This window comes from Symphalangus syndactylus, chromosome 10 (assembly GCF_028878055.3).
Source record: "Symphalangus syndactylus isolate Jambi chromosome 10, NHGRI_mSymSyn1-v2.1_pri, whole genome shotgun sequence".
NCBI classification, from domain to species: domain Eukaryota; kingdom Metazoa; phylum Chordata; class Mammalia; order Primates; family Hylobatidae; genus Symphalangus; species Symphalangus syndactylus.
Window position 1 is genome coordinate 41,737,851 of NC_072432.2, and position 27,075 is coordinate 41,764,925.

The 27,075-nt window shown below is 37.1% G+C and overlaps 1 long non-coding RNA gene across 1 annotated transcript in view; it reads right to left on the minus strand.

Moving 5' to 3' along the window:
• The window catches only part of LOC134731628 (uncharacterized), a 324,197-nt gene extending 312,393 nt beyond the window's left edge, over nucleotides 1–11,804 (minus strand). Inside the window, exon 1 of the long non-coding RNA XR_010114064.1 lies at nucleotides 11,727–11,804. This is a non-coding gene — a long non-coding RNA (uncharacterized lncRNA). The remainder of the gene's footprint in view (nucleotides 1–11,726) is intronic.
• Between the last annotated feature and the right edge of the window lie 15,271 nt (nucleotides 11,805–27,075).

The following is a 27,075-nucleotide window of genomic DNA, read 5'->3' on the forward strand; positions in this document are numbered from 1 at the left end:
GAGAGTACAAGGGCTCACATCTTGAGTGGTGACCAATAATAATGGAGTTGTGACCAATAATAATGGAGTTGTGAGACATGGTAGGTGCAGTTGTTCTTAAGAATCCTTCACAATAGGCCGGGTGCGGTGGCTCACACCTGTAATCCCAGCACTTTGGGAGGCCGAGGTGCACAGATCACGAGGTCAGGAGAGCGAGACCATCCTGGCTAACATGGTGAAACCCCGTCTCTACTAAAAATACAGAAAATTAGCTGGGCATGGTGGCACGCACCTGTAGTTCCAGCTACTCAGGAGGCTGAGGCTGGGAGAATGGCATGAACCCAGGAGGCGGAGCTTGCAGTGAGCTGAGATCGCACCACTACACTCCAGCCTGGTCGACAGAGGGAGACTCTGTCTCCTAAAAACAAAACATATCCATCACGATAAACCTATTGGGTAGAGGATTGCTGTCAGGGCATGGAGGTTCAAGGGTGTGAGCAGTGGTCATTGCCAATACCAGTCTGGGCTCTTTGAACTGGAGCAGAGCCTTTGCTTGGCTGTATGCTTGGGAGAATATAGAAGTAAGGTCAAAGTGGTGATGATGGTAAGGACATTTTGGAAGACTGTTGTGTGGATTTCAGTGTTAGGCAAAGCAGAGCCATCTGTTCAAACCTACTCCAAATACATGGAGACAATGCTATTATGATTGTGATAATGTCACAATCTACTTATTTTAGATCAAGGGAATATTTTTCTAACTCTTCTGATTTATTTCTTATGTCTTGAAATAGAAACTATCTGTCATTAATAGTAAGCTTGTGACTCAAAGTTTAGGACCTTTTCTGTAATGCTAAGAATTTAAAAGATTTTTTAAAAAATAAATGACATTCTCTCAGTGTTTTTCTGATTATTATCATTACTTATCACTACTTCTTTAGTGTATATCAGGAGTAATTTGCTATACAGATACCACAAAATTGACCTCTGAGTCAATTGTTGGTGGTTACTATTTTTCTTGATTCAGTCTCTGAATATGCTTCTTCATGTACTCTCCTCCCCTTTTTCCTTTCCCATCCTTTCCTTTTTTCATTTCCTATTTTTGTTTTTAGAAATTTCCTTTGTCTTTCTTTTCCCTGATTTTCTTCACCTTTCTCTTTGTCTAATTCTTTTGGGGGTATGTGTTTAACAATATCATTTGGGCTAAAGTGTCAAGTAGCTCATGTTTTGAGTTTTATAAGTCCCTTGTACAATAAATCAGAAACTCATGAAGATGGAAAAGGAGGAGTATTCTGATAAACTGGTGAGAACAATACTTTAAAATAAAGTTAGGCATAAAGAGTGACATATGGCAACACAGAACAAAAACATTAAAAATGAAGAATTCATTTTTAATTTCTATAAATGTGTACATTAAGTACTTCCTAAGAAACAGAAATCACTCTATAGATTGAGAGTAAAATAAAAACACTGCCATAAAGTAAGTACAATCCAAAATAGTAGGTATATTTATTTAGTCACAGTCCGCTTGGCATGTCTCCTTACCATATTGTATTATAAGTATTATTTCTTATCTAATTACTTGATTAACCACAGTATATATCTTGATCTGTTCTTTATACTCAAACCTCCTAAAAGTTTATGTTGCTTGGCAAAGTCACAAAAGCCTACTAGGAGAAAAATGATTCTTTCAGCTTAACTAGCAGAAACGAGAGAAACTATTACCCCAGAGACAAAAGAAATAAAGTTAAAAGCCAGAGGGGAGTGAGCTTACTATATACAATATACCAAAAGGAATAACTATTTTGAATCTGACAACAGTGGGAATTATTGGTAGTCTCTTTGTTGAAAGTTGAAACATAGATAAGCAGAGGGAAATACTCGTAGAAGATAAAGTTAACAGCTAATTGTTTTTATAATTTAGAAAATTTTCTGAAAATTACTTTCTATATATTAAAATTTTACATAGCATATTTGTACATTCATTTGAGACTAAATTTTAGCTTCAAATATATTTTTCTACACTACTATAATTATTTGACATATATGACATCATATTCATTATAATAGAATTGTAAAGCAAAAATACAATTTTGATTTTGAAGGAGTTAAATTGAATACCAATACTCTGTTCATAATTTCCTAGAAATTTCAGTTACAAATTTCTGAATGGTACTTAATTAAATGATAATTTTAAAATTCAGAAATGTCATTGAACATACAGATTATATCATTGAAAGGGACTAAATATCTCTTTAAAATTCTTCTCCCATAATATGAATATTCTGCCTGTTCTCTTCTCAGATAATGGCAATATGAGATTTCTAATATTCAGACCAAAACCTTGAGAATCTTTTAAGACTTCTCTCATTGATTTACCTCTCATTTCAACATTTCAACAAGTTATTCAGATTCCATCTCCTAAATATCTCTCAAATACATCTCAGTTGAAAATTTAATGATGAATTACCTTGGAGTATATAATTAAGGGCATGTCCTTGGTAATACATACTGTCAAAGTTCTTTTCTATCTTCTTCTACCTTTCCACATTGTCAAGTCAACTTTAACCCCACAGTGAACAAGTAACCACCCTATACTCTATTTGTTATAAATATTTGTCATTCAGTGAAAGCACACTTTCAAAGTTATTGTAAATGTCGATACTTGTGCCTATTCTTGTAATATCTATTCCTCATGGTTTTGGCTTTCAAAATCTTAGACTTTTTTTTCAATTCTCCTTCATAAAGCTTTCCAGGATGACAACAAATCCCTGCATACACCACGATATTTTGTGATTGGGGCATTTGGCATATGGCAATAAAGGAATGTACAGTGCCAACTAAGTCTAGGACAAATAGGAAGAGAGGGAGGACAAGGAAATATGGAAAGGAAGAGAAATAGAGAGAAAATATGTAGAAGAAATGTTGACTTCTTGATACAGTTCATTGAAGGTAAGGAGTTTCATCTATCTCTAGAAATAGTACGTTGAATTATTGAGAATAAGCTCAAGGTCCATATCAGTTTTCAATTTATTTATTTATTTATTTTTTTTGAGATAGAGTCTCCCTCTGTTGCCCAGAGTGGAGTGCAGTGGTGCAATTTTGGCACACCACAACCTTCACCTCCTGGGTTCAAGTGATTCTCCTGCCTCAGCCTCCTGAGCAGCTGGGATTACAGGTGCCCACCACCATGCCCGGCTAATTTTTGTATTCTTAGTAGAGATGGGGTTTCACCATGTTGGCCAGGATGGTCTCGAACTCCTGACCTCAAGTGATCCATCTGCCTCAGCCTCCCAAAGTGCTGGGATTACAGGCATGAGCCACCATGCCTGGCCTAAATTTATATTCTTATTGAGATCATTCAACATTCATTTGCAATTATAAGTAGCATTACAGACATATCCAGTGTAAACTTTACCCAGTTTCACACAATAACAATTACAAAAAACTCTAGTACAGCTTCACAACAAGGATGTTGACATTGATAAAATCTACTGAACTTATTCACATTTCTAGTTTTGTATTCATCTGTGTCTGTGTGTGTGTGTGTGTGTGTATGAGTGTTTAGTTCCAAACAATTTTATCTCATGTGTAAGTTTTTGTACCCACTTCCACAGTCAAGATACGGAACTATTCCATAACCACAAGGATCCCTTCTGTTACTATTTAAAACCACATAAATCTCTCCAAACCACCCTTGCCCCTAACCCCTGGGCAGCCACTAACTAACTACCCATTTCTAAAATATCATAATTTCAAAATATTGTATAAATAGAATCATGAAGTATGTAACCTTTTAGAATCAGATTTTTCCACTCAATATTATTGTCTGGATAATCATCTAAGTTGTCATGTATATCAATAATTTGTTCCTTTTTAATGCTGACTAGTACTAATATGATATATATTATGACAGTTTGTTTAACCATTAGTCAGTGAAGAACATCTATACTGTTTATAGTTTTTGGCTATCACGAATAAAGCCACTATATACAGTCATATGCATGTTTTTGTGTCAACATAAGTTTTCATTTCTCTGGGATAAATCACCAAGATTAAAATATCTGGGTCATATGCTATTTGCATTTGAGTTATACAAGAAACTGCAAACTTGTTTTCTATAGTGGTTGTAACATTTAACATTCCCATCAGCAATGTATGAGTAATTTAGTTTCCCTTTATCCTCACACATTTGGAATTGTCACTATTTGTTTTTTTAGTCATTCTGTTAGGTATGTAATGATATTTAATTATGGTTTCAATTTGCAGTTTCCTAATGGCTAAGGATGTCACACCTCTATTTATCTCCTTATGTGCCAACTGTACAGCCTCTTCAGTGAAATATCTATTTCTTTTTTTAGTTTTCAGAGTTCTTTATATATGCTACTTACCTATTCTTTGTCAGATAAGTGGTTTGGAAATATTGTTTTCCAATCTCTTGCTTGTTATTTCATCTGCTTAACAGGGTCTATCACCAAGAAAACTATTTTTTATTTGGATGGAGTCTCAAGTTATCAATTTTTTCTTTTATCAATCATGCCTTAAGATCAAGAACTCTTTGCCAGTTCTAGATCTCAACTATTTTCTCTAATGTTTATTTCTAATAGTTTTATACTTTTCCATTTTACATTCGTCTTTGTTATATTTTTGAGTTAATTATTATAAAAAGGCTTCAGATTTATGTTGGGGGTTATTTTATTTTATTTTTTGCCCACGGATGTCCAGTTGTTCCAATACCATGTGTTGAAATGATGTTGAATTAAATTGAATCAGATTTCTCTGTTTGTTTTTTAGACCATTGTCAAAAATTAGTTGAGAGTATTTGTGTGGATCTAACTTCTAAGTTCTATATTCTATTCCATCAGTCTGTTTATACCTCCTCCAATAACACGCTGTCTTAACTACCATAGCTATATAGTAAAACACAGTATCAGGTAGAGTGCTTTTTCTCACTTTATGCTTCTTTGTCAAAATTATTTTAGCTTTTGTAAGTTCTGTGCCTTGCCTTTCTTTTTTTTTGAGATGAAGTCTCACTCTGTTGCCCAGGCTGGAGTGCAGTGTCATGACCTTGGCTCACTGCCACCTCTGCCTCCCAGGTTCAAGCGATTCTCCTGCCTCACCCTCATGAGGAGCTGAGATTGCTGCGTTCCACTGCTCCCAGCTAATTTTTTGTATTTTTTTTTAGTAGAGATGGGGTTTCATTATGTTGGCCAGGTTGGTCTTGAACTCCTGACTTCAGGTAATCCACCCGCCTAGGCCCCCCAAAGTGCTAGGATTACAGGCGTGAGTCACCATGCCTGGCTGTCTTTCCATTTTATTTCTTGGACTAAGCTTGCTTATATTTACTAAAAACCTTGCTGGAATCTTAAAAGAAATTACATAAAATCAATAGCTCAATTTTGAGTGAATTAATACTTTTCCCATGAAGAATATTCCAATGCATTAATGCAATATATCTTTCACCTAGTTTAGGTCTTCTTTGACTTACTGGTGTTTTATAAGCGGCATATGGATGCTGTATATATCTGTATTAAGCACATACCTAAGTACCTTTTTAAATTTTTTATTTGGAGTAATTGTTATTTTGTTTATTTTTAAAATTTTATTTATTAAAATAATTTCCACTTTTATTTTAGATTTGGGGAGGAACAAGCCTATGTAGTCTTCCTTCTATTGGTAGGTTCTGGTTTTGGAAACACTGGGATTGGGTCACTTTCTTCTGTTGGGTAACAGATGCAGGACACTTTGATGCTGTACTGTTTCTCTAGTTCCGTGGTACTAAATCAACTCACTTTCCTCTTACCAACTTTTCAAGCTCTCAAGCCCCCTTTTGTGTTATCTCTAAGGTTTTTAGCTATATTTTTCTGGGAGAAGCTGAGAAAAGTAAGTCTACGCGAACTTGTCCAGATTCCCATATCATTTTAATTCCAGGAAAATGTCTGCCCTTGTCCAGAATTTAATATATGTCAAACAGGTTGCAATAAAATTATTAAAAATTTGCAAGAAAATATGTTTGGTTTTCTAGACTCAATAATGGACATGGCCTGTATACTTCAAAATGGAAAAAAAAATACCAGCTTTATGTTTTTATTATTTTATAAACACCTCTTTGACTATAGCATTCACAGCTGAACCTAATAGATGGATGAGCAGGCTATTGCTTCGGTGAGTATCTAAATGGCAGTTAGTTCTGAAGTTTAGAAAATCAAGAAGTGGCAGAACAGGACTCTACGTGAAGATTATTTGTAAATAGGGACCCCAGCAAGGTGAAGAGTAATTATGAGAATGTAGATGAAAAAAATTGATACGATTTAATCCATTTTTAAATGTCATAAAGAGTGAAATGACCATTTTTATTTAATATTCATTTAAAAAAATATATTAGTTTGACAAATTTATTTTTTGTACATCGTGGAGGTTAAAAGCACGTGTGCCCATTGTTTTAAATGGCAAGTTTTTCAATAATAATACAGAGGAAACTGAGGATGTCATCAAGATTTGAAAAATTAATGATATCTTGATAAAAGCAGTTGTGGGAAGTATAGCTCAGTAAATTAGGACCTCTTTACTGCCAGATACTAAATTCGAGAGTTGAAATCATTCACACAGCTCACTGTTCACATTATCAGGATGTTACTATTCCACTGGTTTTATCAACATAACTTTACTGTTGCCCAGCGGAAGTTGCAAATAAGTGTATTGTACATTCCAAGAACTTCTTGAAACATGCTATATTTAATAGAAATTATCAAATGCCAATTATACATCAAGACTCTGAATGCTCACCTCAAAAATTTCTATCTTCCTATGTCTGTCAATCCCTAAATCATTATATCACAATTCTTGCCCAATCTTAACAAAGCCATCTTTCATTGAATGACCTGTCTTGAACTACATTTAAATATCATAAAAAGCATCCCAACTTTTTCCTCTTCTTTCTGTGATGCGAATAAGCATATTTCGCAATGGTGTTCCCCCTTTCTAGAGTAGGCAGTAAACACAGATTTGTCTTTCCAAGGAATTGTATTGGTGATATTTGGTGCAGCAAACACTTGACAATTAATATTTAATAGTGGCTATAAATAACCATTCAAAAGGATTAGTAACTATATTTCCGCTTTAGGAGTGTTTCTTATGCACACACATACCCTAGAACCTGCCATGGATCATAGCAATATAATTTTTCCAGTGCTAACTGTGTAGCAGCCATCATGCTAAGTGATTTATAGGCATTATCTCAACTATCCAATGAGATATGTACCGTTATCATCATCATCATCATCCACATTTTCAAAATGTGGAAACTAAAGCACAGAGAAGTTACACAACAATAGTAAGTTTATGTCGTAGGTAGCAGTGGCAGGACTTGGTCTGAGTGTGTCAGGTTCCAAAGCTTGTGTTGTTTCTTATTTATTTTCTACTGACATTCTTCTCTGCTTTATGTTATGGTTCTAAATGTTTGATTTTATTAAATCCTAGCCATTATCTCCATTTCACAGATTAAATCTGGAAGGATTTAATTACATAGATGTAGTTTGAAAGACTACAAAGATGTAGCTTGTAAAAGATAGAATTTATGGGAGGGGCCAACATGGCAAACCAGAAGCAGATCCTGTGTACTGCTCTTCCAGAGAGGAAACAAAAAGGGCCTGCAGAGGAACACTGACTCTCCAGGCCAATCATCTGAGAAACCATATTGGGATACATCACAGCAGCAGGGGACCACAGAGAGCAGAGAGAATCTAAGCTGGGCATCAGCATGTCTGGGCTCAGTGTGGAGCCGGGAGAACCTCTCCAACACGGGAAAGGGTGAGCGAGTGAGAGCCCCTAGAGGGATTCATGCTCTCAACAGTAACCTGAGCAAGACAGGAAACAGGAGAATCTCTCTGCCCCCAACTCCCACACCTCACCACTGCATTTCTAGACTGAGACAGAGAGCCACCCAGATGTTTTGCCTCTTGAGTCCAAGGGGACCTCTACAAGCCTGGGGCCCCAGAGCAGACCGGTGCCGTAGTCCAAATAGAGGCTGCAGTTGTGGAGCCTGAGAGTAGTAAGATTGCTCCATCCCCTCTTGCAAGACCGGAGTCAGTGCCAGCTTCTGGCCCAGTGGTCCCACTTGGCCTGAACTTGACTGGCCACTCCACCCACCCTCACCACTGGTAGACACGTGGGCAACACTTGCTAGAGCTTCTAGCCAAGCTGGCTGTTTCTATGTAAACTCAGCTGGAGGGCATAGTCTCTTGTTGTTCTGGGAAACACTGGGATGGCAGAGTTTACAATCCCACCTGCCTATGTCACTGGTAGTCAGGTGGGAAATAGATGTTAGAGCTTTCGGTCCAGTGGTCCCCACTTTTGTGAAAAGTTAACCTACAGACATAGCATCCTGTTGTCCCAGAAAACACCTGGATAGCAGAGCGTGTGACCCCATTCACTCCTGTAATTGACCACCAGGCAGGCAATACCTACTAGACCTTCTAGCTGAGCAGTCCTGCTTCTGTGTAAACTCAGCTAAAGGATGCAGCTTCCTGTTGCCCTGAGAAACACCCAGAAGGTAAGGCAGGCATCCCCAGCCACCCCCATTTCTGGCAGCTAGGCAAGCCATGCCTGTTAGAGCTTCCAGCCCAGCAGACCTACTTCTGCCTGAATTTGCTGAGGGGCACAGCCTTCCGTTGCCCTGCAAACATCTGGATGGCAGAATGGACTTCTCCACCCACTCCAGCCTCTTGTAGCCAGATGAATCACGCCCATTAGAGCTTCCAATCCAGCAGTCCTGCTTCTCCCTGAACTCTGTGGGCAGGCACAAATCTGTGTTTCTTCATGAAGCTGAGAAGGATTCAGCTTGTCTGACAACTGAGGCACCTGCCTGAAGGTGCCCCATGAACCAAAGCACCCAAAAACAACAACAACAACAAAATAGGAACAGAGACAGTAATCAGAGGGGGCTCCTCCAAGACCTAGGAGTGAAATAGAATCCAAGCCAGTTAATCAAACCCACCTTATACCACAATTATACCCTCAAGGGCATCAAAGAAGAAAAAAAGAAAAAATCCATCCAAAGAATAGTAACTTCAGAGATTAAAGGAACATCAGCCCACACAAGTGAGAAAGAATCAGCACAAGAACTATGACAATTCAAAAACCCAAGGTGGCTTCTTAACACCAGATCACCACACTAGTTCCTCAACAATGGTTCTTAGCCAGGCTCAAATGGCTAAAAATGCTAGAAATAGAATACAGAATGTAGATAGTAATGAAGATCATCAACATACAGGAGATAGTCAAAACTCATTCCAAGAAATCTAAGGATTAAAATAAAGCAATATGAGAGGTGATAGATGAAATGGTCATTATAAGAAAGAATCAAACTTATCTTATAGAGCTGAAAAACACAGTAGAAGAATTTCATAATGCAATTTCAAGTATTAACAACAGATTTGACCAAGCTGACAAAGCAATCTCAGAGCTTAAGACTGACTCTCTGAAGTAACTCAGTCACACAAAAATAAAGGAAAAAACAATAAAGAATAATAAGCAAAACCTCTGAGAAATATGGGATTATGTAAAGAGACCAAATCTACAGCTCATTGAACCTCTTGAAAGAGAGGGAAAGAAATCAAGCAACTTGGAAAACATTTTAGGATATCATCCATAAACATTTCCCCAACCTCTCTAGAAAGGCCAACTTTCAAATTCAGGAAATGCAGAGAACCCTTGTGAAATACTGCACAAGAAAACCATCCCCAAGACACATAGTCATCAGATTCTCTAAGGTCAAAATCAAAGAAAAAATGTTACATGCCACTAGAGAGAAGGGGCAGGTAACATACTTAGGGAACACCATCAAACTAACAGCAGACCTGTTAGCAGAAACCCTACAAGCCGAAAGATACTGGGGGCCTATTCTCAGCATTCTTAAAGAAAAAAATTTGCAACTGAGAATTTCATATCCAGCCAAACTAAGTTTCATAAGTGAAGGAGAAAGAAGATCCTTTTCAGACAAGCAAATGTTGAGAATATTTGTTACCACTAGGCCTGCCCTACAAAAGGTCCTGAAGGGAATGCTAAACATGAAAAAGAAAGACCATATCTGGCCACTACAAAATCATCCTCAATTAAATAGACCAGTGACACTATTAAGCACCCACACAAACAAGTCTGCATAAGAACCAGCTAACGGCATAATTACAGGATGAAATCCACACCTATCAAGGCTAACCTTAAATGTAAATGGACTAAACAATCCAATTATAAGGTACAGAGTGGCAAGTTGATGAATAAAATGGTATGCTGTCTTCAGGAGACCCATCTCACATGCAATGACACCTCTAGCATCAAAGTAAAGGGAAGAAAACATATTTACCAACCAAATGGAAACAGGAAAAAGCAGGAGTGCCATTCTAATTTCAGAAAACACAGACTTTAAGCTGAGTGTGATGGCTCATGCCTGTAATCCCTGCACTTTAGGAGGCTGAGGCAGGCAAATCCCCTGAGGTCAGGATTTCAAGACCAGCCAGGACAACAGGGCGAAACACCATCTCTACTAAAAATACAAAAATTAGCTAGGCATGGTGGGGTACACCTGTAGTCCCAGCTACTCAGGAGGCTGAGGCAGGAGAAATGCTTGAACCTAGGGGGCAGAGGCTGCAGTTACCCGAGATTCTCCCCTGCGCTCCAGCCTGGGCAACAGAGCAAGGCTCCGTATCAGAAAAAAAAAAAAAAAAAAAAAAGAAGAAGAAAGAAAAAGAAAACAAAGATCAAAAAAGATACAGAATTATATAATGGTAAAGGGCTCAAGTCAATGAGAGGACCTAACTATCCTAAATATACATACACTGAACATAGGAGCACCCAGATTTATAAAGCAAGTTCTTAAAAACTATGAAGAAATTTAAACTCCCACATATAATAGTGGGAGGCTTTAACACCTCACTGACAGTATTAGACAGATCATCAAAGCTGAAAATTACCAAGGATTTTCAGGACCTGATCTCTGCACTTGACCAAATGGACCTAATAAGCAACTACAGAACTCTCCATGCAAAAAAAACAGAATACACATTCTTCTCATCTGTACATGGCACATACTCTAAAATCAACCACACAATTGGGCATAAAACAATCCTCAGCAAATTCAAAAAAACCAAAATCTTACTAACTACACTCTCAGATCACAGTGCAATAAAAATGGAAATCAATCCTAAGCAAGTCACTTAAAACTATACAATTACATGGAAATTAAACAATCTGCTCCTGAATGACTTTTAGGTACATAATGAAATTAAGGCAGAAATCAGGAAATTTTTTGAAACTAATGAAAACAACAATACAACGTATCAGAATCTCTGAGATATAGTCAAAGCATTGTTAAGAGAGAAATTTACAGCATTATGCTTACAAATAAAAAAGTTAGAAAGATCTCAACTTAACAATCTAATATCACAATTAAAGGAACTAGAGAAACAAGAGCAAGCCAACCTCAGGCTAGCAGAAGACAAGAAATAACCAAAATTAGAGTTGAACTGAAAGACATTGAGATGTGAAAAACCATACAAAAGATCAGTGAATAGAGGAGTTCATTTTTTGAAAGAATTAATAGGACAGATATACTGCTTGCTAGACTAATAAATAAATAAACAAGTGAGGTGCCCAAGATGGTCGAGTAGAAACAGCTAGTGTGTGTGGCTGTCATGGAAAGGAATGGAAAAAATGAGTAAATATAGCATCTTCAACTGAAAAATCCATGTACTTACATTTGGATTAATCAAAGAAACAACTTGAACCAAAGATAATGGAGAAAAGCAAGGCAGGACAATGGGCCACCTGTGAGTGATACAGAGCCAAGGAAGCAGTGAGTGAATATGCAAAACTATGCTGCTCCCATGGATCTTTGCAACCCTTGGGTGAGGAGATCCCCTCACAAACCCACTTCACAAGAGCCATCAGACTCCACACATACTACGTGGAGCTAAATGGAGTCTCAGCAGAGCAGCTGCTCAGGCACATCCAGAGACTGGGGCTCTCCATGCTTACCAGCAAAAGTAGCTGCAACTTTGACAAAGTGAGAGGTTAGACCTCAGTACATACCCTAGGAAAGAGGCTGAATCCAGGGGGCTGAGAAGACAGTCTGCAGGCCCAACTTCCATGGCACCTCACAGGATAAGACCCCCTGGCTTGGAATTCCAGCCAGCCACTGGTAGCACCATTGCACCTCCCTGGGATGGAACTCCCAGGGGGAGGGGCTGGTCATCATCTTTGCTGTGTGGGCAACTTAGCCATTTCAGCCATTGGGCTTTAGAGAGTCCAAGCCAACCAGGGGAAGAGAGGACCCCCCCAGCACAACACAGCTGCTCTATGAAAATGTGGTTGGACTGCCTTTTGAAGAGGGTCCCCAATCCCATTCCTCCCCAGTATGGGCAGGATCTCCCAACCACAGCCTCCAGCCACCACCATCAGTGTTCTCTAGTCAACAGAGATTTGAAACCTCCCTGGGATGAAGATATAGAGGGAGGGACACACTGACATATTTGCTGTTTGGGCAACTTAGCTGTTCCAGCTTTCAGACATTGGAGAGTCCAAGACAACTGGAGGGTGGAAGTAGTCCCCCAGCACAGCACAGCTGCCTTATGAAAATGTGGCCAGACTGCTTTTTAAAGCAGGTCCCCAATTCTGTTCCTCTTCACTGGGTGGGTTTTTCCAACCAGAGCCTCCAGCCACCACCAGAGCTATGAAGCCAGTAGCAACTCAACAACTCCCTGGACAGAGCCCCCAGAGGTAACTGAAAGCTTCTTTGACCCTTCTTCTACAGCAGAACTGTACTAACAGTTGCTCCTTTGTTAGTGCAAAAACCCTAAGTGATTTATCCACACCTCCAACAAGCTGCAGTTGACCCAAGGAGAGGAGGCCAGTTTGTCTCTCATGGGTCGCACACACCCCCAGTTGCTCATCACCAGACAGGAAATTCCTGCCTTGGGCCTGCAGCACAAACCCTCCACCCTGGGATGATTGCACTGAGCAAATGCTGACCCACATGTCTCTGGGATGGAGTCCCCAGGAGATAAGCAAAAGACCCTGCACCACAACCACAATGAAGGTGGTCTCTTCCTCTGCTGCCTCCAAGTTTGGGAAGGAGCATAAACACTGAAATCACCCCAGAGCTGCAGTGAGCAGTCCAGGAGTTTTAAGCTAGCACTCAACGGGGAGAGGAACCCACAATTTCAAAGCACGGAGAGAGAACATAGCTGCAACTGTGAGGAAACGTAGAGGAGACACACAACTCAGCAAGAGTCTAACAACTGACGAATAAGCCTAAGTGCCACCTACTTGATCACACCAAAAGCTTCAACACCAAAAATATCACACCAACATATCTCTCTCTGAAACCAGAGACAGAATGTTAGCTCCAAATAAAGACCCTGCACAAAGCCTCAGCCCAGTGAAAGCATCCAGAAAAGATGTCTATTGACTACACTCAATATACATTGCTGTTAAAGGAGTACCCACACACAAAGATGAGAAAGAACCAACACAACAACTCCACTAACTCACATGGCCAGAATGTTGTATGTCCTCCAAATGACCAGAGCAGTTCTCCAACAAGAATTCTTAAGTAGGCTAAACTAGCTGGAATGAATGAAATAGAATTCAGAATATGGATAGAAACAAAGATCATTGAGGGTCAGGAGGATGGCAAAACCCAATTCCAGAAATACAAGAATCACAATAAAGCTATACAGGAATTGAAGGATAAAATATTCAGTATATAAAAGAACTCTATGGGTCTGACAGAGCTGAATAACACAATACAAGAATTTCACAGTGCAATCACAAGTACTAACAACAGAATAAACCTAGCTGAGGAAAGAATCTTAGAACTTGAAGACTGGTTTTCTGAAATAAGACAATCACAGAAAAATAAAGAAAAAATAATAACCATATTTCAGAATATTGTCTATAAAAACTTCCATAACCTTGCTAGAGAAGTCAACAGTCAAATTCAGGAAATACAGAGAACTCCTGCAAGATTCTACACAAGAATATCATCCCCAAGACACATAATTGTCAGATTTTCCAAGGTTCAAATAAAAGTAGAAAATGTTAAAGGCAGCTAGAGAGAAAGGGCTGGTCACCTACAAAAGGAACACCATCAGGCTAACAGTAGACCTCTCAGCAGAAGCCCTACAAGCCAGAAGAGATTGAGGGCATATATTCAGCACTCTTAAAGAAAAAAAGTTTTCAACCAAGAATTTTATATCCAGCCAAACTAGGCTTCCTAAACATAGGAGAAATAAGATACTGTTCACATGGTCAAATGTTGAGGGATTTCATTACCACTAGATGTGCCTTTGAAGAGATCATGAATGGAGCACTAAATATAGAAAAGAAAGACTGCTATCAGCTAATACAAACACACATAAACACACAGACTAGTGTCACTGTAAGACAACCCCACAAAAAACATGACATAATAACCTGTTAACAACATAATGACAGGGTCAAATTCACACATATCAATACTAACCTTGAATGCAAATAGGCTAAATGCCCCACTTAAACTGCACACAGTGGCAAGATGAATAAAAAAGCAAGACCCAATGATATGCTGTCTTCAAGAGACTCAACCTCCATTTTTGGCTTTTGTGTACCCACAGGCTCAACATCACGTGGAAGCTGCCAAGGCTTGGGGCTTGCAGCCTTTGAAGCCACTGCCCAAGCTGTACCTTGGCCCCTTTTAGTCACAGTTGGAGCAGCTGAGACACAGGGCACCAAGTTCCTAGACTGCACAAAGCTGAGGGACCCTGGGCCCAGACCACAAAACCATTTTTTCCTCCTAGACCTCCAGGCCTGTGATGAGAGGAATGCCACAAAGCTCTCTGACATGCCCTGGAGACATTTTCCCCATTAACTTGGTGATAAATTTTCAGCTTTTCATCATTTATGCAAATTTCTACTGCCGACTTGAATTTCTCCTCAGAAAATGGGATTTTAATTTCTATCACTTTGTCAGGTTGCAAATTTTCCAAACTTTTATGCTCAGTTTCCCTTTTAAAACTGAATGCTTTAACAGCACCCAAGTCACATCTTGAATGCTCTGTTGCTTAGAAACTTATTCCACCAGATATCCTAAATCATCTCTCTCAAGTTCAAAGTTCCACAAATCTCTAGGGCAGAGTTAAAATGCCACCAGTCTCTTTGCAAAAACACAACAAGTTTCCAACAAGTTCCTTATCTCCATCTGAGACCATCTCAGCCCGGATTTTGTTGTTCATATCATTATCAGCATTTTGGTCAAAGCCATTTAACAAGTCTCTAAGGAGTTCCAAACTTTCCTACATTTTCCTATCTTCTTCTGAGCCCTCCAAACTGTTCCAAACTCTGCCAGTTACCCAGTTCCAAAGTCACTTCCACATTTTCGAGTATCTTTTCAGCAGCACCGCAGTTCTGGTAGCAATTTACTATATTAGTTAGTTTTCATGCACTGATAATCAAGACATAGTCTAGACTTGGTAATTTACAAAGAAAAAGAGATTTAATGGACTTATAGTTCCACGTGGCCAGGGAGGTTTCACAATCATGCCAGAAGTTAAAAGGCACTCTTACATGGTGGTGACAAGCGAGAGAATGAGAATCAAGTGAAAAGGGTTGCCCCTTATAAAACCATCAGGTCTTGTGAGACTTATTCACTACCATGAGAACAGTATTGGAGAAACTGCCCCCATGATTCAATTATCTCCAACTGGGAGATAATTCCCTCCCACATCATGTGGGAATTATGGCCACTACAATTCAAGATGAGATTTGAATGGGGACACAGACAAACTATATCACTACCCAAAGCAATTTACAGATTCAATGCTATTTCTATCAAACTACCAATGACATTCTTTACAGAACTAGGAAAAAAAAACTACTTTAAAATTCATATGGAATGAAAGAAGAAACTGGATAGTCAAAGAAATCCTAAGCAAAAAGAGTGAAGCTGGAGGCATCATGTTACCCAACTTCAAACTATACTACAGGGCTACAGTAACCAAAGCAGAATGGTATTGGTACAAATACAGGCACATGGACCAATGGAAGCCAATAGAGAGCCCCAAAATAAGGCCACACACCTACAACCACCTGATCTTCAACAAAGCTGAGAAGAACAATCAACTGGGAAAAGTATCCCTATTCAATAAATGTTGCTGGGATAACTGGCCAGCCATATGCAGACGGCTGAAGCTGTACCCCTTCTTTACACCATATACAAAAATCAACTCAAGATGGATTAAAGACTTAAATTTGAACCCCGAACTATAAAAACCCTGGAAGACAACCTAGGCAATAACTGTCCTAGACAAAGGAATGAGCAAAGATTTTATGACAAAGAAACCAAAAACAATCACAACAGAGGCAAAAATTGACAAGTGGGATTTAATTATACTTAAGCACTCCAGCACGGCAAAATAAACTATCATCACTGTAAACTGAAAACATACAGAATGGGAGAAATTATTTGCAAACTATGCATCTGACAAAGGTCTAATATCCAGCATTTATAAAGAACTTAAACAAATTTATAAGGGAAAAACAACCCCATTAAAAAGTGGGCAAAGGACATGAACAGACACTTTTCAAAAGAAGACATACCTGTGGCCAAACAAGCATATGAAAAAAAAGCTCAGTATCATTGATCATTAGTAAATGCAAATCAAAATCACAATGAGGTACCACCTCTTACCAGTCAGAATAGCTATTATTAAAAGTCAAAAAATAACAGATGCTGGCAATGTTGTAGAGAAAAAGGAAAACTTTCAGGCTGTTGGTGGGAGTATAAATTAGTTCTACCATGTGGAAAGCAGGATGGTAATTCCTCAAAGAACTTAAAAAAAAATCTAAAATTTGCCCCAGCAATCCCATTACTGGGTATACACCTGAAAGAATATAAATCATTTTACTACAAAGACACATGCATGCCAATGTTTGTTGCAGCAAACATTGCTATTGCTATTCACAATAGCAAAGACATGGAATCAACCTAAATGCTCATCAATGACAGATTGGATGAAGAAAATGTGGTACATATACAGCATAGAACACTACACAGCCATAAAAAAGTACAAGATCGGCCAGGCACAGTGGCTCATGCCTGTAATCCCAGCACTTTGGGAGGCCTAGGTGGGTGGATTGCCTGAGCTCAGGAGTTCAAGATCAGCCTGGGCAACATGGTGAAACCTCATCTCTACTAAAATACAAAAAATTAGCCAGGGGTGGTGGTGTGCACCTGTAATCCAAGCTACTGGGGAGGCCAAGGCAGGAGAATTGCTGGAACTTGGGAGGCAGAGGTTGCCGTGAGCCGAGATCATGCCACTACACTTCAGCCTGGGTGACAGAGCGAGACTCTGTCTCCAAAAAAAAAAAAAAAAAGTACAAGCTCATGTCTTTTATGAGAACAGGGATGGAGCTGGAGGCTATTATCCTCAGCAAACTAATTCAAGGACAGAAAACCAAATACCACATGTTCTCACTTATAAATGGAAGCTAGATGGTGGAGGTTGGAGGGTGGAAGGAGGGAGAGGAGCAGAAAAGATAACTATTGGGTACTGGGTTTATTACCTGGATGATGAAATAATCTGTACAACAAAACTTCCTGGTATAAGTTTACCTATGAAATGAACCTTCACATGTACCCCCTAAGCCTATAATAAAAGTTTAAAAAAAAAAGTGATAGAAAAGATCCAAATAAACGCAATCAGATTTGATAAAAGGAATGTATTAGTCCATTTTCATGCTGCTATAAGAAAAATGCTCAAGTCTAGGTAATTTATAAAGGAAAGAGGTTTAATTGACCCACAGTTCTGCATGGCTTGGGAGGCCTCAGGAAACTTACAATCATGGCAGAAGGCAAAGGAGAAGCAGGCACCTTCTTTACAAGAGGGCAAGATGAAGGGAGTGCAAGCAGGAGCATTGTCAGATGCTTATAAAACCATCAGAACTTGTTAGAACTCACTATTGCAAGAACAGCATGGGAAAACTGCCCCATGATCCAATTACCTCCACCTGGCCCCACCCTTGACACGTGAGGATTATGGAGATTACAATCTGAAGTGAGATTTGGGTGAGGACACAGAGCCAAACTATATTAGGGTACATTCCCACTGACTCCATAGAAATACAAAAAAAAAAAAGTCCTCAGGGACTATTGTGAACACCTCTATTGCACACAAGCTGGAAAACCCAGAAGAAATCAATAAATTCCTGGAAACACACAAACTCTCAAGATTGAACTAGGAAGAGATTGAATCCCTGAAGAGACCAATAATGAGTTCAGAAATTGAATCAGTAGTAAAAAGCCTACTAACAGAAAAAGCCCAGGACCAGATGAATTCACAGCCAAATTCTAACAGATGCATAAGGAAGAGCTGGTATCAATAATACTGAAACTATTCCAAAAACTGAAGAGGAGGGACTCCTCCCTATCGCATTCTATGAGGCTGGCATCATCCTGATACCAAAACTTGGCAGAAACACAACAAAAAAAAGGGAAAACTTCAGGCCAACATTCTTGGTGAACAGAGATGCAAAGATCTCAAGAAACTATGAGCTGAATCCAACAGCACATCAAAAAACTAATCCACCACCATCTAGCAGCCTTTATCACTGGGAAGAATAGGATTTAAAGTTTACAAAACATTCACTAATTTTCCCAGAGCCACACAAATAGCTAATATTTGAAGCTAGGATTTTGAATTTTAAAATCATGGATTTTTTCACTAACCACTAGTAAATGAATTAGATTTATTAACTTCTGCAGCATCCTAAATGGTGATTGAATAGTCATATGTCTTCTTCAGGAGACTCTGAGTCAAAACAATGCTTTTCTATTTGAAAATGTAAAGTTAGTACTCTACACTCTGCTGCTTATACATGCATATATTTTTTAAAACTATTATAATAAAAACTTCTAGGTTTTCTTGATTAATTATTCTTTAGTTATAGGCTTGTGCTCATATTTAAATGCACATCAAACACTGCTCTGCCTTTTCTTGATTTCTTAAATTTCAGAAAAGAACACAAAATGGTATTTAGTCACTCACAGAGGGAATGCCCCATTCATTAACCTATTGAGTGCAGCTAATAATGCTAATAGGATTGACTGTAAAATAGCTTAAGTTGATATTTCTCTCTTCACATAGAAAGTGTGAGCTTAGTAATAACCTTGTATGTCTCATTTAGCAGACTGGCCAGAGAATAGGAAGAGATTTATTAAAAAAATTTTACATGGTAACGGTGGAGGTGCCTAAACTAAAGATCTTCTGTTCAGCTCTTGTATTTTATATGCTATACTAGTCCCGCTTCTGCCATTCCAAATTATTTCAAGACTTCACATGTATTAAGAGAGACAAGTTCTTTCCTACAGTTTTTTTTTTCTTAAAGCATAACCGCATGCTATCAAATTCTTTTGATATGCTCCTTTCTTTGAGCTTGTCTTGAGTCCACCTAGCATCTTTTTTCTTCAATTTGGTGCACTTTGAAAACGGTAAAAAATTAGTATGTTCTGAGTGGTGATTTTCCAAATTTAGACACATTCTAAAGAGTCCAAGATGGGTAAAGAAAAAAAGAACAGAGAGAACACCTAAATGTCTTCTTTCCTTAGTAAAAATAGACTGTTACTTTCTACCAGAAAAATAAAGTTACAGATTCCACAGTGGCATAGATAAATATGACAGAACTTTGTACTTTCTTCAAAAAGCATAATTTATACTAAAATAGGCACATAAGAAGTGGCCCACAGTTAAGTGAAAAGTGTGGGTCTTGAGAGCCACGTGGCAAGTCTTCCAAGGGAAGCAATGCACTGCTTAACTCAGCAGAATTCCATGTGATGTAATTTTTCTTCAACAAAAAAGGTCCTCTAAGATTGATATATTCATCTGGTAATATATCCATCTAGATTTAAAGCAGAGCAAAATTAGTATGCTTCTGAAACAAAACATAAGTTTGGTGGACTTCCATTCCATTTTGAGTAGCTAGAGATAAAAGACTTATATGAGCTATGCACGTCAGATAAAAGAACTGTTGTTAAGAAGAAGGCAAGTTTCAGAGTTTGGGATTTAGAATTAGAAACATTTGAGTTCAAGTGTCCATACCTTTACTTTTTGGAAATTTTTTTTTTTATTCAGCTCTGGAACAAAATGATTTAATAATGTAATAACACTTACATCATGGCACTCTAGTAATAGTACGATGAGGTAATGCACGTAAAGACACACAGACCATGCTAACCATTCGATAATCTACCTGTATTTAAAGTACAATGTACCTTGTCATAATTAATCACTAAATTATCATGAAATTCTTATAAGATACAATTACTTTTTCAGATAAAACAATTAAAAAATTAAGTGAGGAAGCTTGCCTTAGTAACAGCTTAAGCTTATGACAATTAAGAAATTAGGTTCTTTTTATTCAGCTCTCGAATAACACTGGAAGTTTTTATTTCCTACAGTTGATTTAACAATGTCTCTAAGCACTCTTCATCCAATGAACTGGTATTTCTTGATTATAAGGACGGACATTTTATTCACCTTTGAGGATATATAGCTTCTTAAAAAAAGTAAAAGACGATACCTGTCTCCAGGCTTTGTATATTAGACTGGAGATTAGACAACAGACACATGGAAAAAATCTGTGTGGTACAGTGGTAATGTACAGGACAAGTGAGATTAACTGTACAGCTGTGGAAGAGGGGAAATTATGCAGCAGAAATTGCCATTTGGGGTCTGGACTAGTCGCAGACCTATAATGTTTAGACTTATGATGAACTGCTAAAAGAGAGATGATGCAATTCATTCAGATAGATAACAAAACAAGGCTGATTTTGGGGAATACAATATATTGATTTTTTTTTTCTGTGCTTTTTGAGGCTCTAGCTTATTCTTGAAAAGACTTCCATCAGTCAATAGGCATTTGGCTTTGCTTTACAGAGAATGAGGATTTGATATGATGATTTGAGCCTCTATCAAAAAGGTGAGAGTTGAACTATAAAAATGTAAAAACAATGTAGAAAAAGGAAAGGTAGAGCCCTAAGATGCAGCACAATGCCATATATACAGCAAATGATCAATACACATTTGTTAATAAAATAAGTGAGAGACAGGACTACCTAATGTTACTAGTATTGCTCTAACAACTACTAATCTTGCTATCCCTACTGCTATTGCTACTGTTTTTACTATTACCATGTTCCTATTACCTGTTTTTCCTTTTCACTTAAAATGGAGAATCATTTTCCCTCCCTGAGCCTATATCTTTGTGGAAGAAAAAAACAAATTCAGGGCAGACCTAAGTGGCTTAAGATAACTTTCCAGACATGCCTTTGGGCTATTTTCACCTTTCAAAGACTAAGTAAGACCAAGACTAGGGAAAAAAAAATGGGACCAAATGACCTTTAGTCACTGGAGACTAACAATATTCACAAAAAGTATTTGACATTTGATATACAACAAAAATGACAGTAATAGCATCTAGAATAACTTGAATAGGAATGGGAGCACATGGGGGAACCTCTATTCACCATCGAGGGGAATTGAACTAAACTAATAAGGCAAAGACAACATAACTTAGAATGTCAGGCCATGGACTGTGGGGCTGCCTTTCTGTGTTTGAATGTTGCTGTTTGAACGGTATGGGTTTGAATGCTGGTGTTGCTAATTATAAGATCTCTAACCTTGGGCAAGTCATCTGACCTTTCTGTGTGTGCCTCACTTTCCTCATGTGTAATATGTAAATAATGACTCATGAAAGTATATAAAAAATTAAATGAGTTAATATACTTGAAGTGTGTTAGCTGATGTTCTTTACACACTGTCTCATTTATCCTCAGAAGAACCCTATAAGATTCCTATTTTGCCCATCAAGACATAGGCTTAGAGATGTAGTGTAACTTGTTTAAACTTATTTCTTTAATAACCAACATCCAAGGCCAGCATTTGAAACTAGGGTCATATTTAAAGAGCAAATATAGAAAAAACAATACCAACAAATGCTGACCGTTGATCTCCCAAAAGACCACCAGAAAACCTTGTGGATAAAACAAAACTAAGTTTATTAGACTTGTGCAGAAAGGTAAAACTCCACTTTGCAGAACCTTACTTTAGATGTACTATATTTATGGGGTTTTAGAGCCTAGGCTGTATGATTTTTAAGGTGTATCTTGACAAACAGGGAATTGATTGGACAGAGTTTATGACCTAACACCTTTGGGTTGGTGATTGCAGTGAGGGAGTGTCATGAAATTATCAATGAGCAAGCTGTTAGCCATGATATGTGAGCCATTAGCTAGTCCATAATCTTATCTTCTAGGAGCAGGTATTTCTTGGAGCAAACAGTTGGGATATTTTTGCTTGATTTTAGCACATTCCTTCACACATAGAAAAGGAATTATGTTGACTTCAGTTCGCTGAAAGAAGAAGCAAAAATAACAGGAGGAGACCAGCTAAAAGAGTTCCACTAAAGGTCATCTGGAGAGACCTATGCTGATTTATAAATGTCTAGCAACAAGATGGACAAGATTGGACATAAAAATAAAGGTCTTGTAGCACCATTTCTTTTTTATTATTATAAGATTTTATCTAGAGGCATAGGATATAAAAATGATTTGATTTTTGCTTTAACGTAAGAGTCCAACTCAAATTGAAACATGTAAAAATGAATGACTTGCAAAAACCTTCAATAGCAGAATTCTGAAAGCCAATTTAATACTAACTTCTAAACTACTAGTACAATATATAAAAGTCCATGTTTTTACCAGTCTTTCTTAATCTTATTATTTGATTCATCATTGCTGCCACTTCCTACTCTATTTCACATACAATGAACTTATTGTCAGGAGTAACATTGTTAAATATATTTAACTTTATATTTGAAATGCTTAGAATACACCAATTAAAAGTATTTCCTTTTTGAGAAACTTAGACAAATGAACCCATTTGGAGACTGAATTAAAAATGTGCACTAATTACTCATGTCACTGAAGCATAACAACTTATCTCCATGAATGCACAAATGGATGAGGCCTGCACTGATATGGGCAACAGATGGGGGTGAAGGGAGTGAGATAGAAGAGGGGATATATGCTGGATTCAACTGTGTTACTAAAAGTTATCCAGAAAAATTTGAAATTGATAGAAGAGCTTTGATATTTGTAAAACAACCAATGGTTTTTATTTATTTAGTAAGCTAGTGTTCGTGCGTGTGTGTGTATTTATGTATGCATTATGTTGAAAATATTGTATGTTAAATACTTGGCTGAGAGGGAAGCAGCGATAAAGATCTCTAACAATCTCTCTCCTCTAGGAGCTTACCATCTAGTGGGATCTTTTAAGTATGTGCACAAATAACATTCAGAGAAAGTAGTGTTTGAAAAGCCCTGAATGAATTGCTCAGATAGCTGTTTATTAGGAGTCCAAACAACTAATAATAGGTAATTTTGAAGTTTAGGAAATATTGGGTAGAATTTCTATTGATACTTTTTAATGTTGTACCTCAGTACTTAGAATTTAATGCTGTCTATCCAGCAGTCTACAAATAACAAATGTTATTAAATATACTGCTATAAGTCCAGCAAATATAATCATGGAATAATCAGTAGTTCATGAATCTTACAATCAGATGAAAAAAATCAGAAATTAATCAATAAGCCACGCTAAATAAATAAGAATTGTTACTGTAGAAGTTTCAATGAAGAAGAGAGACACACAGTGCCAGGAAGTATTGGTCATTAACTTCATTTGGGAAGTCCAGGAAGGATATCAGAAAGCAAGTGTTGATGAAGCTAGAATATGAAAGAAGAATAATAGAAATTAAGTCGGCTGGGGGAGTTAAAAGATGGGGAAGGTTGGAGATGAAAAGATGATTCCAGGAAGAATAAGCGAGTATGATGAGTTTCACAGGCATAGGAAATCCAGAAACCCAGAGTGGTCTAATCACAGTGAGCACCATCTCCTAGCACCCCCCTCCCCCCAACACACAAAAATGTTAAGACAACGAAGGAGAAAATGGTTGTGACAGGAACCCTTGGGTTTAATTTTTAACCTGAGTAAGTATTTTAAGCAGGGAATTATGTGATTGGATTTACATTTCACAAGATCACCCCAGCTGTAGTTTAGATAATTGATTGGAAAGTGTCATGAAGGAAGGGTACCTGTTAGAAAACCAGAGTTATTTGCCCAGACTAATTTGGACTGTAAGTGCTGGCAGTCGGAATGAAGGAAAGTCAACTTCTTTAAGACATGTTTAGGAGGAACTGGTGAGAGATTTGTTAAGCCAGAGCAAGTGGAAAAAAAAAAATACATGATGACTCTTATATTTCTGATTTGGATAGCAAGACTATAGTTCAAACACTCACTGCAGTAGGGGACCAGGTTTGAAGGAAGCTCATGAATTTAGTTTGAAAATACTGATTTTCATGTCTATTTGAGACATTAACTGAATGTTTAATGTAGACACAAATGCGTTTCTTGTCAAATTTGAAGATGGCATAAAGGCTTTAAAAGAGCATGGAATAAAAACCTTTTTAAAATTAGAAATAAATACTGACATCAAGTACAGCGACGTTAGTTTTAATAGAGGTATTCAAACTTGTCTGTCTTAAAAGCAATTTAATAAACACAAATTAGTGACGATATCAAGTATAAATACTGTAAAATTTAAATGGGAAATACACAAATAATTACTTCAATGATGTAAAACCTAATAACTAGTTGTTTAAATTGGTTGTTTAGTTTCAGTTTTTAAGCTCTATTTGTGTTATTTTTTATGTGCCTACATTTTACTCCTAATTAAATTCTATCCCCATGACATATCTCATTTTGAATATAAAAGTTTGTTAAATACACAAGATTTTGAAAAATATTAAAAAGCTAGGTATGTAGTAGCTTGTATATTTACTTTACATTAGTCTCTAAACAGCATACAGACATGCCTTTTAAAAATGATTTGGAAGAGTGACAAGTCACCTTTATACTTGCATAGTGTATTTCATACTTGCCTTCTCAGCAGTATTCAGCTAACAAGGCTTTGTAATTCTGTTTGAAAGCTGGCTCCAGAATACTGGTAGCATTTATTCTTATTCCTAGAATAAAATGTGGTACACAAATGGCCTTATTAGAAAATACTAGTCCATCCTTCTTTCTATATATTTATGATGAGGTGTTCTAGTCAACTAATATTATGAGTAGATATAATACTTTTTCTAATTCACAACTTATGCACATAGTCTGATGAAATATACTCTTTACTTAAAAGCTACTGCAGTTCAGGTGAATGCACAGTTAGTCCACATGCAGATAGAGTAGATATTTACCTACCTGATATTAGAAGAAAGATTTGGGGACAGCATATATATTCTAGAATGTATGCCCTAAACAATCCTACCTTATCACCACGTGTTTAAAATTCTAAAGTAAGGTATTTAATTATTTGAGCAAAAACTTTAACAGTAGTAGCCTCTTGTTAAAGACTGGAATTTTCTTCATAATTTATTTAGAGTCATTGAGCTATTATTAGTCATAAACAATATAATCTAAAGCACAACCCTAGAATTTAGGGGTTCTGCCCTAGGCAGAACAACAATATGAGAGTTCAGAAAAGCCCTGGAGCACAGGAGAGAACTAGAAGAGGACTGATATGGCTTGGCTCAGTGTGCCCACACAAATCTCACTACGAATTATAATCTCCACTGGTTGTGGGAGTGGCCTGGTGGGAGTTGTTTGAGTCTTGGGGGTGGACTTGCCCCTTGCTGTTCTCCAGATAGAGTTCTCACGAGATCTGGTTGTTTGATAAGTGGTGCTCCCCCCTCCCACCCCCTACCCTGTTTCTCTCCTGCTGCCATGGGAAGACACGCTTTGCTTCCTGTTTGCCTTCCACCATGATTGTAAGTTTCCTGAGGCCTCCCCAGTCATGCAGAACTGTGATTCAATTAAACCTCTTTTCTTCATAAATTACCCAGTCTCAAGTATGTCTTGATAGTAGTGTGAAAATGGACTAATACAAGGACTATCTTCAGAAAGGGAAAAGACTCTGCTAAGAAATTTAAAAGGGCTTTAAAGGGGAAACTGCTGACACAAATATTCCAAAGAAGTATTGTATTGAAGCATAAACCCAGTGTAATCTTTTAACAAACATCTTGGGAGCTGTATATTGCATCAGATTTCATGCTTTACATTCTCTTAAAAAAAAAGCAACAAGACAGTATGAGTTTTTATTTTTTCAATTGTAAAAATGTATAAGCCCACTTGATCCCAAAAAGACTTGAAGCATGCAGTCATATATCAGCTGTACATTTGTGTACTTTCTAAATATAAGAGGACCATGCAATATTTTTATTCAGCCCTATCATATATATATATGTGTGTGTGGATATATATATCCACCTTCTCCTCATATATATTATATATCGGATATATAATATCCGATATATAATATATATCGGCTAATGCAAATTGTATATAGAATATATATTATAAATATACTACTTATATTGGATATAATATATATAATATATATTATATATATCCTATATATTGGATATATACATAGGATATATATTATGTATAACCTATATATTGGATATATATATAGGATATATATTATGTATAACCTATATATTGGATATATATAGGATATATATAGGTTATATATATTATATAGATATATATTGGATATATATACTATATATGGATACATATATGTATCCACATATATACATATATGATACATATATCATATATGGATATATATGGATATATATGGATATACATATATGATATATATATCATATACCATCCATATGTATGATATATATATCATATATATATCTATGGATATATATATCCATATATATCATGGATGATATATATGACATATGATATATATGACATATGATATATATATCTGGATATATATATATATCCATAGATATATATATATCTGGATATATATATATATCCATAGATATATATATATCTGGATATATATATATATCCATAGATATATATATATCTGGATATATATATCCATAGATATATATATGGATATATACCTGTATATGGATATATATCC